Source organism: Neofelis nebulosa, chromosome 4, assembly GCF_028018385.1.
Source record: "Neofelis nebulosa isolate mNeoNeb1 chromosome 4, mNeoNeb1.pri, whole genome shotgun sequence".
Lineage (NCBI taxonomy): Eukaryota > Metazoa > Chordata > Mammalia > Carnivora > Felidae > Neofelis > Neofelis nebulosa.
Genome location: NC_080785.1, coordinates 106,299,635 through 106,315,699, shown reverse-complemented (window position 1 = coordinate 106,315,699; position 16,065 = coordinate 106,299,635). Strand labels below are relative to the sequence as shown.

At 49.4% G+C, this 16,065-nt stretch overlaps 1 protein-coding gene across 1 annotated transcript in view; it reads left to right on the top strand.

Annotated features, from left to right (window-relative positions):
* Nucleotides 1–16,065, top strand: part of ABCA13 (ATP binding cassette subfamily A member 13) — a 390,771-nt gene that overhangs the window by 218,595 nt on the left and 156,111 nt on the right. The window lies entirely within an intron of this gene.

The window sequence follows — 16,065 nt, the reverse complement described above, 5'->3', positions numbered from 1 at the left end:
TGCCCAGCGTGGGGCTTGAACTCACGACCCCGCCATCAAGAGTCACAAGCTCTTTCTTCCAACTGAGCCAGCCAGGTGGCTCCAAGATTATGTTTTCAAATTTCCACATATGTGTGAGTTTCCCAGATTTCTTTTTGTTATTACAGTCCCATATCATCCTACTCTGACCAGAGGAAAATGTTTTGTATGATTTTACACCTTTTTAACTTACTAAGCCTCGTTTATGGGCTGGAATATGGTCCACCCTCAGAGTGCTCCTTGTGCCTGTGAGAGGAGTATGTATCTGTCGTGACAGTGGTATGTTCCGTAGATGCCCTTCTGTCTGCCTTGTCTACACAGCTGTTCAAGTGTGCGATATCCTCCTTGATGTTCTGGTAGCTCATTCTATCCAGTAGTGAAATTGGACTGTTGTTGTTTCCAGCTCGTTGCCCGATTTGTCTCTTCCTCCCATGGCTTCTGTCAGCTTTTGTGTCACGCGTGTTAGCCTCTTTAGTTGCATAAATCATACTTTTTGTCTCTTCCCGAACCTTTCGTCCGTGCTGACATCGTATCTGATGAGCTACTTTCTCGGGAACTCTGTGGAACTTCCTTGGATTCCAGTAGTATTCCTCATCAGACCCAATCCAGATCTTTTTGTGAGATAATTTCTTCTCTATTTTTGGTTCTGCAGAGATGGTGGGGGGCAGAGGGAACGGCACCACGAAGCTCCCTCGGAGCCCTCTGGTTTGGTTGAGTCGGTCTCTGAGACACAGTCTTAATTCTTACTTTTTATTTTTATTTTTTTAACCTAAAAAGTTTATTAGCAGAGGAGAACACCAAATGATTGATGAATGTGGTGAACTGTAATATTCATTCATTCATTCACTCCCTGGGGTAGAATAGGCTTCATACAAGCTTTACCATTTTCACGGGTACTGTTCTGTGGCATCCAGTACATTTACGTTATTTTGCAGCCGTGACCGCCGTTTCCAGAGCTCTCTCGCCTTCTCCAACCGAAACCATACGCAGTAAGCCCTGGCTCCCCCCCTTCCCTGCCCCTGGCAGATAGCTTTCCCCTTTTCATCTGTATGAAGCTCACTGTTCTCGAGACCTCACGTAAGAGGAAGCCTACACTGTTTGCTCTCTAGCGATTGGCTTATGTCATTTAGCAGAATGGCTTTAAGGTTCACCCACCATGAAGCATGTGTTAGAATTTGCCAGATGTAAAAGTCAGGGCACGTGGGAGGGGCTGCAGAATTCCCAGGCCTCTCCAGGTGCCACTCTCCCCGAATGCCAAGTGCTCACCCACATGGGGGCTCTCTGAACCCCATCCTTTTGGGGTTTTATGGAGGCTTCATTGCACCGGCATGACTGATTAAATCATTGGTCGCTGGCCAGTGAGGGGTCAAGGGGAGGTTGGAAGGTCCAACCCTGTAGTTATGTGGTGGGTTCCCCAGGCTCTTAGTTAGAGTGAGTTCCAAAAGTCACCTCATTAAGGTCATTGACATAACTACAGACACCCTTGTTGCTGTCACCACTTAGGAAAATCCAGAGGTCTGCAAGAAATGGACAAAGAGCAGATACACATTTCTTAGTATAAATCACATCTTATTTATTTAAAAAATTTTTTTAATGTTCATTTAATTTTGAGAGAGAGAGAGAAAGAATGTGTGTGTGTGTGTGTGTGTGTGCGTGCGTGTGCGTGTGTGTGAACATGGGAGGGACAGAGAGAGAGACACACACACAGAATCCCAAGCAGGCTCCGAGCTGTCACCACAGAGCCCGACGGAGGACTCGAACCCACGAACTGTGAGATCGTGACCTGAGCCGAAGTCGGACGCGTAAGCAGCTGAGCCCCCCAGGGTCCCCTCATTATAAAGCACAGTATCGCAAGACCACCAACTCTTAACAGGGCTGTCTTAGAAGCCCATTGAACTTGTTGGCAAAATTCAGCTCTGTGTGGGTTTAGGACCAACGTCCACCTGGGGGTGTCGGTTGGGTGTGCTCTCAGCTCCTAGGAGTCATCTGGAATCTTAGCCACATGGTCCCCTCCCAACAGGACATGTTTCTGCTTCAAAGTGAGCACAAGAATCTCTTGTTTTGATTCACTGAAAGGCGACTGATCAGTGACCAGATTTTCCAAAGCTGTTCACTTTTTCTGTACGCGTAATCCGAGGGTGGGGGGTGACAGCCGTGCGTTCAAGGTCTTACCCACACTCGGGGGATTGGAACCTTCTGTGAAGTAGGGGTGATTGGGGGGCCATTGTAAACCTCTCCCTGCCAAACGACTAGTACCATATGCTAAATTGAATTCCCCTTCGGGTTTATTAGCCATTTAAATTTCCTCTCTTACAACACGGTTGTTGTTTCCTTCCCTCATGAATGATGTAGTTTTGAAGGATAGTGTCTTAAGTTTGCTTTAGTAACATCAACTGCTTGTATTTTTATCACAAATGGCATATTTCTTGATCACACGATTAGATGAGTTTTTATATGGTGTCACCACCACCAGGGTCCAGATAGAGCATTCCCAGCACCTTGCTGGGCCCTCTGCCCTCTCCAAGTCAGACCCCTTCCCCAAAAGGTGATGCCCTCACCTTACAGTAATTGTGCTTGTTGTTGGACTTCATGTAAATGGGGTCATCGTGTGTGCACAGGAGTCTGTTTTTTCTCCGTATTCCATTTATGTTATTGCTTGTGTCATTTCTATGTAGTAATATTCTGCATATATCATAATTTGTCTCTCTTTTACTGTGTATATACAAATTTTATTTTAACTGGGCACACACATTATTTTCTCTTTTCATTATTAGCATTTTACCTAAAGGCTTCATTTCTGAGCATTCTCGTATTTTAAGGTACATTAGCTGATGACTTTTTTATGTAAGGGCAAATTCAAAGAAAATATGATTATGTTCTCATAAACATTTTGTCATCCTTGAGAACTTAGGATAATTTACATTGAAAGGTATTGCCCGCATACATCCTCTTTGTGACGGTGATGCATCTGTTTTGAAAAAAATGGTAATTTCATGTTTTGAATTTGGGGGACATTATGAAAACCTATGCAAATATGTTAGAAATAAAATGTGCAAAAAAACCGAAAAACTACTGTTATGTGAAAAGGAGCGGTATGTTAAATTTTAAAAAGAACCCCGAGGAAAGAAACATTATGTTTTCTATTACCTTTGTAAAATATGATATAAAAAGGCAGTGTTACTTATCATCCAAATTACAAATTATGGAACTGGAAAAAATGTCATTAAAATATCTATTTAAGTATTTCATTACTTAAAACAAAACGTGAGATCAGGACACATGACCACAAATTTGGTATGACATTTCCTGAATTTCCCAGTTTTATTGTGTTCTGCGAATCCTCCCACAAAGCTCCACAGGAAGCCTCTCCGTCAGTGAAATTTATATTACTTAGCAGATATAACTTTACCAAAGGGCTGGATCAGGATTTTGGAGACGGTGTGAAACCGTCTTCTGGGTAAAGCGCTCACTCACTTTTCAGGGACGGGAGCGTGATCCACACTCGAGAAAGGGAATTTCTAGAATAATCACTTACCGAAACCTTTCCCTTTCTGTTGGTGCCCTCAGGAATTACGTTTTTGTTCCGATTCCTGCCTCTGGCCGCCCCTGCCCGTGGGCACCCCTTCCCTCCACGCTTGCCGTGTATCTTCAGAAAGTCTTCTAAGGGGCTCGCTCTCAAATAACTCACCTCTTGCTCCTCTGATAGATGGATGAAGGCAACATAAAATATAAAATACAGATATTTTAAGCATTGGGAGCCTAGTCGTGCCAGAGAAATGAGTTACAGAGACCGTGCCCAGAGGGCACATCTGTCCCTGCCATGTAAGGTGTGCAAATTACTTCTTCTCGGAGCCCCGACACCATCGACCGGACACGATGAGAGGCTTCCTCTGTGCATTTTCTTACTCAGTCCTCCTGGACATTTTGCAAATAGGCTTTCCTGCAGCCATTATTTTCATGTAGAAACTGAGCCGTGGAGATTTGCCCGAACCCTGGTGGGTCCAGCGCGAAACTCCCACCCAGGCACAGTGCCAGGTGCTGGAGTCTCTTTGGATCAAAGAAAATACAGTCTTTGGATCCGTCCCTTTTCTGCAAAGCCTTTTCCAAGCCCCCAGAGTACTGTGTGTCACAGTGTTTGAAGGATGCGTGGGTGACTGGATTCACTCCTTGACTCCCCGGGAGAGGTGGTGATCTAGCATCATCACAGTGACCTGCAGATTTTGTAGAACACAGATTCCTGGGCCTCACCCCCTGATTTCCCGATTCAGGGGTTCCTGGGTGGGGCCCGAGAACTTGCATTTCTCAGCAGCGACCCGGTGGTACCGTGGGTCCAGGCAGCACCTCTGGACGTCCGCCGCTTCGGGGTGATAGCTGTAGGAGGATTCTGTCTAGAACCACAAATTCTCGGTCTGTTCTCTTTGTGCTGATTCCCAGCAGCGCACTGGTGTTCTGGAATGAATTGTGTCCCTGTTCCTCTGCCCCCCCCCATTTGTATGTTGAGCCCCCAGGACCTGAGCATGTGACTGTATTTGCAGATACAGGATCTTTGAAAAAGGAATTAGGGTAACCGTGAGGGGTACAAGTGGGTCCTTACCCAGTCTGACCGGTGTCCTTGTGAGAAAGGGGGGGGATTGGGCAGAGATGGCAGTGCCCGCACAGAGGAGACCCCGGGGGGACCTGGAGAAAGGGGTCGTCTGCCAGCCAAGGGAGAGGCCTCAGAGGACACCAACCCTGCGGTCACCTGGTCACCTTGATCTTGGGCTTCCAGCCTCCTGACTGTGAGCCGTGAATGTCTGTGGTTTAAACCACCTGGGCTTGGTGTTTTCATATGGCAGCTAGACTGTCCCGCACAACAGCGCGTGCCATTGCTGGACACACACAGTGGAGGGGTTTGGCTGGTAGACTTCGAGCCCCTGTGACCGGGCCTGGTGTGGCTCGGATCAGGAGTCCCCTCCTCTGACCACCTCTCAGCTCCCCTGGGCAGCTAGTGGCCCTTCCTCTGTATCCCTCAGTGCCTTCTGGAGCCCCTCGTACAGGGTGACAGGCTGCTTTCCCGTCACCTACACGACGTTTTCTCCCAGGGGGTGTTTGTAGGTTCCCAGTGGCCTCTGTCAGCGCTGCCCCCACCCCAGCCTGGTCTGCTGCTGTCCTGCTCTCAGGGAGGCCTCCCACCCAGCACACCCCATCCCTGCTGCTACAGGACCCCAGGCCCCTCTTCCAGGCCATAGCACAGGCAAGAATTCTTTCTTTATCTGCGTCTTCAATCCCTGCCCCCCAAATCTCCTGGATCTTCCCCTGGAGGGTTGCCACATGCTCGTGGTTCTTCCTCTGGGGAAAAGAAGCAGCAGCAGAGAAGCCCCACATTCAGTGCAGCGGGTCCATACTGATTCGTCCTGCGTCACTGAAACTCTCTGTACATTGAAAAATGACTCCCATATCCACCCCTCCAGCCCCTGGCGACCACCACTCTGTGCTGCTTGTAAGAATCCATTTTATTTAAAAAATTTTTTTTAAACACTCTCTTTAGTGTTTATTTATTTTAATGTTTATTTATTTTTGAGAGAGAGAGAGACAGAGTGTGAGCAGGGGAGGGGTAGAGAGAGAAGGAGACACAGAATCCGAAGCAGGCTCCAGGCTCTGAGCTGTCAGCACAGAGCTCGATGTGGGGCTTGAACTCATGAACCATGAGGTCATGACCTGAGCTGAAGTTGGATGCCCAACCAACTGAGCCACGCAGGCGCCCCTTTTAATGTTTATTTATTTTGAGAGAGAGGGAAAGAGAGAATCCCAAGCAGACTCCACACTGTCAGCGCTGAGCCTGATGTGGGGCTTGAACTCATGAATCATGAGATCATGACATGACCACTCATCAAGCCTGAGCCCTCCCCCAGGCGCCCCAGGAATTTGGGGATTTTAGATTCCTCAGATAAATGGAATCAAGCAGTATTTGTCCTGCGATGATGGGTTTATTTCACTCATCACAATGTCCACTAGGCTCAAATATGCGGTAGCAGGTGTCAAATTGCCATTTATTTAGGGCTGAGTAATGTTGCTCTATAGTTACTCCATCCCTGTCTCTCTCTCTCTCTCTCTCTCTCTGTCTCTCCCTCTGTCTCTCTCTCTGTCTCTCTCTCTGTCTCTCTCTCTGTCTCTCTGTCACACACACACACACACACACACACACACACACGCGCACATGCTCATTCTCTTTCTTTATTCATCTGTTGATGGACTTTGGGCCGGTGTGAGGAGCGTGGGGTGCCTGGTGCATCATATCATTGCATGGGATCTCTCCAAGGTCCTGATTTCAGGGTTTGGGGGGTAGTTCTGTTTTTGAGATTTTTGAGGAGCCTCCATACTGTCCTCCACAGCGACTGCACCAGTTTGCATTGCCACCAGCAGAGCATGGAGGGCGCTGGTTTCCCCCGTCCCCAAAAAAGCTTCTGCACAGCAAAGGGATTGGTAGAATGAAAAGGAAATCCGCCGCTGGAAAGAAAGTGTTTGCACCCCACGGATCCAATCAGGGATTGATAGCCACAAGATGTAGAGAACTCCTGTAACTCCTATAACTCGATAGCAAAAAGACAAGAGACCCAATTAAAAAATGGGCAAAGCAGGAATGCCTGGGGGGCTCTGTTGGATGAGCGTCCAGCTCTTGATTTTGGCTCAGGTCGTGGTCTTAAAGTTCATGGGATCGAGCCCCACACTGGGCTCTGTGCTGACAGCATGGGGCCTGATTAGGATTCTCTCTCCTCCTCTCTCTTTGCCCCTCCCCTGTTCGCTCTCTCTCTCTCTCAAAATAAATAAACATTTTTTAAAAAATGGGCAAAGCATTGGAACAGACATTTTTCCATAGATGGACAGCAGGTGCATGAAAGATGCTCACTGTCACTTGTCATCAGAGGACTTGGGATCAAAACCACAGTGAGACATCACCGCATCCCTGTTAGGATGGTGTTCTTCAAAAAAAAAAAAAAAGGGGGAAAAAAACTTGGATGGTTATTGAAATGGCAGATTCTTAGGCCAACTTCCATAAATTTTAGTGCCGAGACTGAGACATTTACAGGTTTTAACAAACACCCCAATTTCCTTTGATTCAGGTGGGCTATGGCCATCTGTGAGAAACACCACCCAGGTTAGAGTCTCATCAAGGCCAAAGTTCAGGTGAAAAGTCATGTCACATATTCAGCTGGTACAGAGTGAATCTGGGCAACAGGTGTTTTCTCCTTGTAAGGCTTTGGCAATGGCTTTCTTGTCTCCTCCCTCCCTTCCTTTCTCCCTTCCCTCCTCCCTCCCTCCCTTCCCTCCCTCCCTCCTCCCTCCCTTCTCCTTTCCTTCCTCCCTCCCTTCCCTGGTCTTTTCCTCCTCCCTCCTTCATCCCTCCCTTCTTTCTCCCCTCCTTCCTCCTCCCTCCCTTCCTCCTCCCTCCCTTCCCTCCTTCTTCACTTCCTTCCCCGTCCCTCCTCCCTCCCTCCTCCTTTCCTCCCTCCCTCCCTTCCTTCTGTCCTCCTTTCCTCCTCCCTCCTTGATCCATCCCTTCTTTCTTCCCTCCTCTCTCCTTCCTCCCTTCCCTCCTTCTTCACTTCCTTCCTGTCCTTCCTCCTTTCATCCCTCCCTCCTCCCTTCCTTCCCCCCTCTCTTCCCACCTCCCTCCTCCCTCCCTCCTTCCTTACTTCCCTAATGAAGCCTTACCCCCCTGCCCCATGTGAGGTCTGAGGTTGCAGTGAAATTCTCAGCTCTGTCAGTCCCACTTTACCTAAAATCTTCTCCCTTTCCTCCCACCATTTAATCTTCTGTATTTCATTCCTAATTGCTACTTCTTGTGATGATGGAAAGCAATTTGGCAGTGATTAATCTGAAGGGTGTGCAGCCTCTCCTTTGCTTTTGGAGACAATCCTGTTTGAACAGCCTCTCCTGCACGGGGAGCCTGTAATTCTCGGCCTCTTCAAAGAGCTGTTCCAAATTCTGCATGTGTCTTGCAGGCCGAGCGGCGGTGTTTAGCCCCTAGCGCCGTCTTCTCTGCTTTGTCCACACTTCCTCCAGCTTCAAACACCGCCTCCCCAGCCAGCCAGGTGGGGGGGACCGTGCCCGCCGCCAATTACACATGCCAGGGAAGGTTTGTTGGCGGCGTTAGCGAAATGAGCGGAGAGCTCCCGGCAGGGGCTCTGCATGAGGCAGTGTGCCAGAGAGAAGGCCGAATTGAGATAGACATGGGCCAATAAACGCTGGCGGCAGGTGTCAGGGAGCAGCCGCTTCTGTTGGGGCCGCGAGGGGCCGGTGGAGCTTGTGAAGCCCAGCCCCTCTCGGTCAGAGCTGCCCAAGGAAACCCCAAGCTGGTGAAGAGTAGCGGCTCCCACCACGGACCCTGACCTGGAATCGGCCCTTCTTGTGACACGTTTGACAAAGGAGGGGCCTCGCTTATCTTAAGTGTGCCCCTTGCTGCCAAGATAATGGTGGAAAACTGGGGAAATGGAGGCAGAGTGGCTCTGGGCAACCTTTAGGAACACGTCCATTGTAGGTCAAGGGTTGAGAGTGTCATTTTGTGTATTTATATAAAAGAATTAAAAAAATGTTTTTAATGTTTATTTACTTTTGAGAGAGAGAGAGAGAGACAGAGAGAGAGACAGAGAGAGAGACAGAGAATGAGCCGGGGAGAGGCAGAGAGAGGGAGACACAGAATCTGAAGCAGGCTCCAGGCTCCGAGCTGTCAGCACATAGCTGGATGCAAGACTCGAACTCATGAACCATGAGATCATGACCTGAGCCGAAGTCAGACGTTCAACCGACTGAGCAACCCAGGTGCCCCTAAAAAAATTAAAAAAACAATTTTTTAAAATATTTATTTATTATTGAGAGACAGAGAGACACAGAGCATGAGCAGGGGAGGGGTAGAGAGAGGGGGAGACACAGAATCCTAAGCAGTCTCCAGGCTCCCAGCTGTCGGCACAGAGCCCAACTCAGGGCTCGAACCCACGAACCGCGAGATCATGACCTGAGCCGAAGTCAGACGCTTAACTAATTGAGCCACCCAGGCACCGCTCCCCCCAAAATTTTTTAAATGTTTTATTTATTTTTTGAGAGAGAGAGAAATAGAGAAAGAGCGCAAGCAAGGGAGGGACAGAGAGAGGGAGACATAGAATCTGAAGCAGGCTCCAGGCTCTGAGCTGTCAGCACAGAGCCCGATGCGGGGCTTGAACCCACAAGCCTTGAGATCATGACCTGAGCCGAAGTCAGTTGCCTAACCGACTGAGCCACCCAGGTGCCCCCATCTTTCTTGCTTACACTCTAAGGGAGAACCACACGGAGGTGGACGTGCCATCAGTGGCCTAGAGATGGCTGGTGAATGGGGCCCGGGGGCGCACTTGGCGAGGCTGAGCGTGGGAAAGGGCAGGAAGGGATTAGAGGGAGTGGTGGTGTGGCTTCTGGGCAGGGAAAGTGGGACCGGGGAGGGGGGAGGGAAGTCACAGCCAGGTGACCAGTGGGTGAGGGCACCGAAGACAACATTTGGTCACATCCGTCCGCTCCTCATTCATCAGATGGCTCTGAACGCCTTCTGAGTGCCAGAGAGCGTTCTCAGATCTGAGCTTTGCCAGGAGAACTGAGCTCGGCCCCCTTGCGGTGGCCACACACGACAAGGACGGAACAGTGGGGGTGGTGAGCACAGGGCCACAGTCTAAGAGAAGATTCGGCAATGGGGAGCTTTCTTCTCTGGCTGCATCCATAGACCCTCACTATGTGCCACACGCCAGCTCGAGGGCCCCCCTTGCATGTCGTTGCTCACTGTTCACAAAGGAGCCCTTCGAACCAACCTTCAGCGGAGCCCAGACACCCGCCTGCTGTCCACCCTGCCTCCCAGTGTGATGGGAGCGGAGCCGGAGAGCAGGGCCGAGGCTGGAAGGAGGACCGGGTGCGGCAGAGAGGAGCCCTCGTTCTGTTGCCTGACCGCCCAGGAGAGCTTTGGAGGGAGCGCGGGTTTTCAACCCCAGGTTGGGGCTATTCAGGGGCTGCAGGAAGACCTGAGTTTGGTGCGTTGGAAAGAAAAAACCCAAACCCCTCGTTTAAGTGACCTGCCCACAGAGCATAAGTTCCCTGAACATTGTCACTGTCTCCTCAAGGCATGTTGAATCCCGTCCAAGGAGTTGGGGCCATCTCTATTCCAGAAAAAAGATGTGGCTGGGCGTGACGCCCAGCCCTCTTCCAGAGTGAAATCCTGCCTTGATGCTTTTCATCGTTTGGCTGTGAATCACTGTGCTTTTTAAAGGCTCAAAAAAGCGGGGCGCTGGGGGGCTCAGTCAGTTGAGCGTCCCGACTCTTGATTGTGGCTCAAGTCAGGATCCTGGGGCCGTGAGATCGAGCCCAGAGTTGGGCTCTGCACTGAACGTGGAGCCTGCTGGGGATTCTCTCTCTCTGCCCCTCCCCACTCACATGCATGTGCACACACTAAAAGAAAATAAGAGAAAGTAACAGAAAAAGTGATCCCTAACCTGTTTAGCAATTGGGAAAACTTTGGAGGTGAACAGAAAATTCTTCTTCTACCTAGATTTTTCTTCTTTTTTTAATGTAAAAATCCCGTATGAAGGGGCCAGTTTGGTTCAGTCCGTGGCCTGTGCGACTGACCCTTGATCTCTGGGTCATGAGTTCGAGCCCCAAGGTGAGTGTAGAACTTACTTAACAACAACAAAAAAGAGCCTTTAAAAAATCAAAATCATGTATGAAAAGGAGCAATGTGGTTGTTGTAAGAAACGAGCAGATAAAGCATTTTGAAGGTCGAGTGATACATCGCTGTGAGATTATTATCAATAAAACAGTTTAGATAAATATAGCCTGTCCTTCTTAGCTTTTAAAACAATTAATCATAATTAATAATGTTCTTTCCGAAAGAATATTTAACCAAGATTGCAGTAACACAGTTTGGTTTTGAAGGTTGTATATTTTTTGTGTCACCACGTTTAATATTTAAGAAATAATCCTATTTTGGATTTTTGTCATATCATTAAACATACAACCATCACAAAACATCTTCCTTTATTCTTCTTTTTCGTTTCATTCTTTTTTCTGTTTCTTCCTTTCCTCTTCGCACCCACCCCCCGCCCCCGCCAACCCTTCTCCTACCTCTCTTAACAAGAGGACATTCGATGTGTGGCTGGTTTTCTTCCGCAAATGGTATGAATGAGGCAAATCATGAGTTGTGCGAAAGCCGTACAACATCAGCTTGTGCCAGCACGAAGGACGGAGCCATGGCCCGTCCAAGCCTTTTGTGTTATAGGTGAGAAGCCAAGAGACCACGGCCAGTCTGAGGTGTGGGAGGTCTTCGTGCGAGGCAGGGCTGGGACCCCCGGACGCTGGTGTTGGTGGTGGTCTCTCCCACAGACGTTTCCAGTGTTGACACCCATCTACCTGTTTACAGGCATTCCTTGTTTCACTGCAAGTCGCATTATTGTGGTCTGCAAATCCTGCTTTTATTTTTTAAATGTTTTATTTATTTTGAGAGTGCAAGTGGGGGAGGGGCGCAGAGAGAGAGAGAGAGAGAGAGGGAGAGAGAGAATCCCAAGAACACTCAGTGCTGTCATCACAGAGCCCGATGCAGGGCTTTGAACTCATGAGCCGAGAGATCGTGAGCGGAGCCAAAGTCGGACACTCAGCCGACTGAGCCACCTGGGTGCCCCTGTAGATTTATAAATGAACTACACACTCATACCTGCTAATTGACCCATTTTTTGTTTGGGGTATTCATTTTTTAAAAGTGGACTTGAAGGCATTACATTTGTGATGGTTTATTTTAAAAGATTCAAGAACATTCGGATGTATTCAGCAACGTGGAGATCGTATTCTGGGGTGCATGCTGCATCCTTGATATTTTAAGGTATTCACTGAAGCCACCTGACCCCCTCCCCCCAAAAAAAATCTCTGGACATTTTTTTCTAAGTAATTTGAGGGTCAGTGTAAAATGAGAGTGCCTAGTTATGGATGCCACTGGATTCTTTGAATAGAATTACACTCGTAAGTCAAATAAGACAATTCATAACAATTTGGTCCAGCATTTTAATTTTGTCTGTTAAATTATTCATGTGAATACTTCTATGAGTTTAGCCATGAATATTTGATTGGTGGTTGATTCATGACCATAAACTATCTTAGCCCTTTATTTCCCCCATTTATGTTCAGTTAACGCATGGGAAGTGGGGGAGGATTTATTTTTCTTAATAATGAGAAACACCTTTCCCCACAGGCTTATCCCACTGTCTGATGAACATTTACAGTGGCTGGCGGTCAAACTGTACCTGTTCTGCTAGTTTCATAAGTGTGGTAATAAGAATCCTCGTTACCTAGAGGGAGAATATAAATCTCTGTTTCACAGCTGAGGGAAGTGACATGCAGTGGGGCTGGGAATTTCCAGAAGTCACCCAACACGTTGGCGGCTGAGACTGGATTCTAATCCAGTGCTTCCTCTCCCACTCGCCCCCCCCCACCCAGTGGCTGTTGTGATTGATCCTCTCTGAGCAAAGCCAGTGGGCAGATAAAGGGCCATTCTCTAACCGTGTTCTTCCTCCATCAGCAGGTGTATTTACTAAGTAGACTCCAACACCCAGAAAGCCACGTTCTGTTTCCATTTTCTGTGCACCTGGCTGCATAGACAGAAACTGCCCTGATGTAAATAGGTGTTTGCAGCCATTGGCTGCTATAGACGTATTTGAGTAGGTGCATAGTTTGGTAGGCAGCTGAGTGTGGGCTAGATGCGACTGTCATAAGATGCCACTTGAAGGCTACTTCGGGGGCACCTGGGTGGCTCAGTCCGTTAAGCGTCCACTCTTGATATCAGCTCATGTCATGATCTGACGGTTCATGAGTTCGAGCCCCGAGTCGGGCTCTGTGCTGACAGTGCGGAACCTGCTCAGGATTCTCTCTCCTTCTCTCTCTCTGCTCTTATCCCACTTTCTCTTTCTCAAAATAAATAAATAAACATTAAAAATATTTTAAAAACTAGGGGACAAAAAGGCTATTTTGGTAGACAATGATGGTGTCATTGATTTTGGCGGGGTCACAAGCCATCACGCTTACCAGTGACCTTTCAGTTCCTCTTGATTCTAAACAGAGTGAGTCTTGCTTCTGTGCAAGAGAAAGGGCTCCTTAGCCAAAGGTTAGTGAGGAAATCAAATGGCTCTCTCAGGGATCATTTTGGAAATCTGGGGCGGCCAGCAACCCAGAACATCTCAATGACGTTAGCTTAACTTAGATTCACATAGTTCTCCTGCTAGATCTGCATACAGAGTGCCCCAGGTGGAAGTATCCAGCATTACACTCTCACAGAATGATCAGGATATACGAATATTTTTATATTTATACTTCTAGTCATATATGAGAAAGGATCAAACTGCATTCAATAATACGCCTTTTCTAACACTAAGATCACTTTGACTTCATAACTGCTCTGCGAGAGTTATATATGAATCACCATTGACCAATGCATTTTATAACCCAGCTGATCATGAGAGTCTCTTAGGATGTTCTATCTGTCTATCTATCTATCTATCTATCTATCTATCTATCAGAGAGAGCATGTGCATGAGTGGGGGAGGGGCAGAGAGAGAGGGAGAGAGAGACTCTCAAGCTGGCTCCATGGTCAGTGTGGAGCCCAACCCGGGGCTTGATCCCAGGACCCTGGGATCATGCCCTGAGCCAAGATCAAGAGTCGGATACTCAGCCGAGTGAGCCACCTAGGCGCCCGCTGGGAAGTTATTTTTTAAAAGTGCATTTCAGTCTCTGAATATGTGGAGATGTGATTCTGTCCGAGGTGGGGCCTGGGAATCAGCATTTCTACCCTGCTTTCCCCCCCCCCCCCCCCGATGAATGAGAGTCGTAGCCCGGCTTGCCTGACGGCTGTGTCCACCGCCCACCGCCCACCCTCGTCAGAGCCGCACTGGTGAAGGGATGAAATATCACTTTGATTATAATACTGTGCATCTCCTCACCTGGTTGCTGGGGTTGACGGCCTCCGGTTGGTGTGGAATCTAATCCCTGGTCCCGAAAGTGTCTGGGAGGCCCTTCACCAGCCGGTGCCCAACCCCCTGCAACCTCCAGAAACCCCCACGTTTCTGCTCCCACGCACAGTCATTCACAGAATACGCCAGCCTTGTTAATATCCCACGTGTTGGTCCTTAAACATCAGATTTTCTCCCTTTGCCTGTTGGGTCTTGTGGGATCCCAAGAGATGTGCATCTGTCTGTGCCCCCAGCTCCTGGCACAGGGGCCCTGAACCCTCTGTCATTTCCCAAGTGATAAAAGCAGGGGAGCATCTGTTGTTCTAGGATCTGTCTTCGGCTTTATTCCTGACCAGGGCTCCTAGTACATTCCCAGGTGATAAAAACACTAAGGCCATCTTTTGTTCTGACGAGACGACTCGGGGGGGGCTGCTCACCAGAAAGACCGAGCCGATCAGAAGCTTGGCATTTTCAGCCCGGTCCCCCATCCTCCGGAGAGGGGAGAGGGTCTGGACACGAAGATAATGACAGGGAATGTTTGCGTGATGAGAGCCCCACAAAATCCCAATAGTAAGGGGTTCAGCCCAGGTAGGTGACCGCGTGGAGGTGTTGGGGATATACTGGAGAGGGCATGAAAGCACAGTGTCCCTCCCCGAATGTCTCACCCCGCACGTCTCTTCCACGTGGCTGTTCGTATGTGGCCTTTGTCGTATCCCTTTGTAAGCTGGCCCACGTGAGGACCCGTTTCCCTGAGTTCTTTGAACCACCCTAGCACGTCGGTCAAACCCAAGGCTCGGGTCATGGGAACCTCTGATCTACAGTCAGTGGCTGGTAAGCTCGGGGGACAACCTGGACCCGTAGCTGGTGTCTGGAGTGGGGGAGGGGCAGGCCTGTGTGACTGAGCCCTCAGCCCGCGGGGTCTGACACTGCAGGGAGGTCGCGCCCCCAGTGAGTTGGACGGTAGGCCACCCAGCTGGTGTCACGGACACGTGCTTGACATGTGGAAAGAAGCCCTACGTCCGGTGACCAGAAGTGTCAGAGGTGACGTGTGCTGTCTGAGGTCAGGCAGACCTGACTCTGCTCGGGAGGCAGACTGAACTGACTTCCTGACGGAAGTCTCACTGGCTGTGCCTGACCATCCCCACGGCTGTGACTGTTGTCTCACTTGCCCTAAACACGTCAGACCGCCTGCGTGGCGCCAGTCCTTTCGGCTCTGCCCACACGGATTGCCACGCTCGATCGCCTTGTGTTTGGTCATTTCTTTACATTTTTAGCGCGACCCCTATGTGATGTCTTTTTTGAGGACAAAAAATAGCCCGCTACCCGCCGCATCCTGGGCACAACGTGATGTCAGACAAGGGAGGGGGTTATTTCAGGAAGGCATTTGTATCCCCAGCTGCTTCTCCACAGCTCTGTGCTCACCGCTATTGCAAATAATTTCTCTTTCCAAATGGGAGCGTCTTTAAAAATGATTTCTTTGGGGATTTGAAACATATTCGCTGTGCTTTTATTAACCGTATTTCAATTTGATATGTGCGGGCAGTGTAATCAATTTAGCGTAACTGTCTTCTTAGAAGGCCACCTTCCTCAAACACTTTCTGTTGGGTTTTCTGGAACCCTGCAGAAGGAATTGTGAGGAAGACCATGGGGCATGGCTGTGTCTGTCCTTGGGATGAGGATTAGGGCTGTGGTCCCTGGGTCTGCCTCTCCTTTTCCTCCTGTTTTGTCATCCTCACATCGGATGTGACAGTTGCTGGCACCAGCCGGTCGGCCCGCACGGGACAGGTTGATTGCGGCCACGTCTGTGTTGTCACGAGGCCGGGAGGAGCCTGGCAAGGTGACCTGGGCATCCACCGCCTGCTCATGCCCTGCCCTCCAGCCCCACCTTCTGAGCGATGCTCCCTGGGGGGCGCGAGTTGTGAGAGGCGGAGGGAGGAAGGGAGGGCCGGGTTACTGAAGCCTGGTGGGCGAAGGGGGCTCACTTGGAGCTGGAGGGGCACCCCCAGAGCCGCTCTGGCCTCCTCTCCATCGGGGACACCCGTACTAGGCAGGGGGGTTGGCGCAGGGG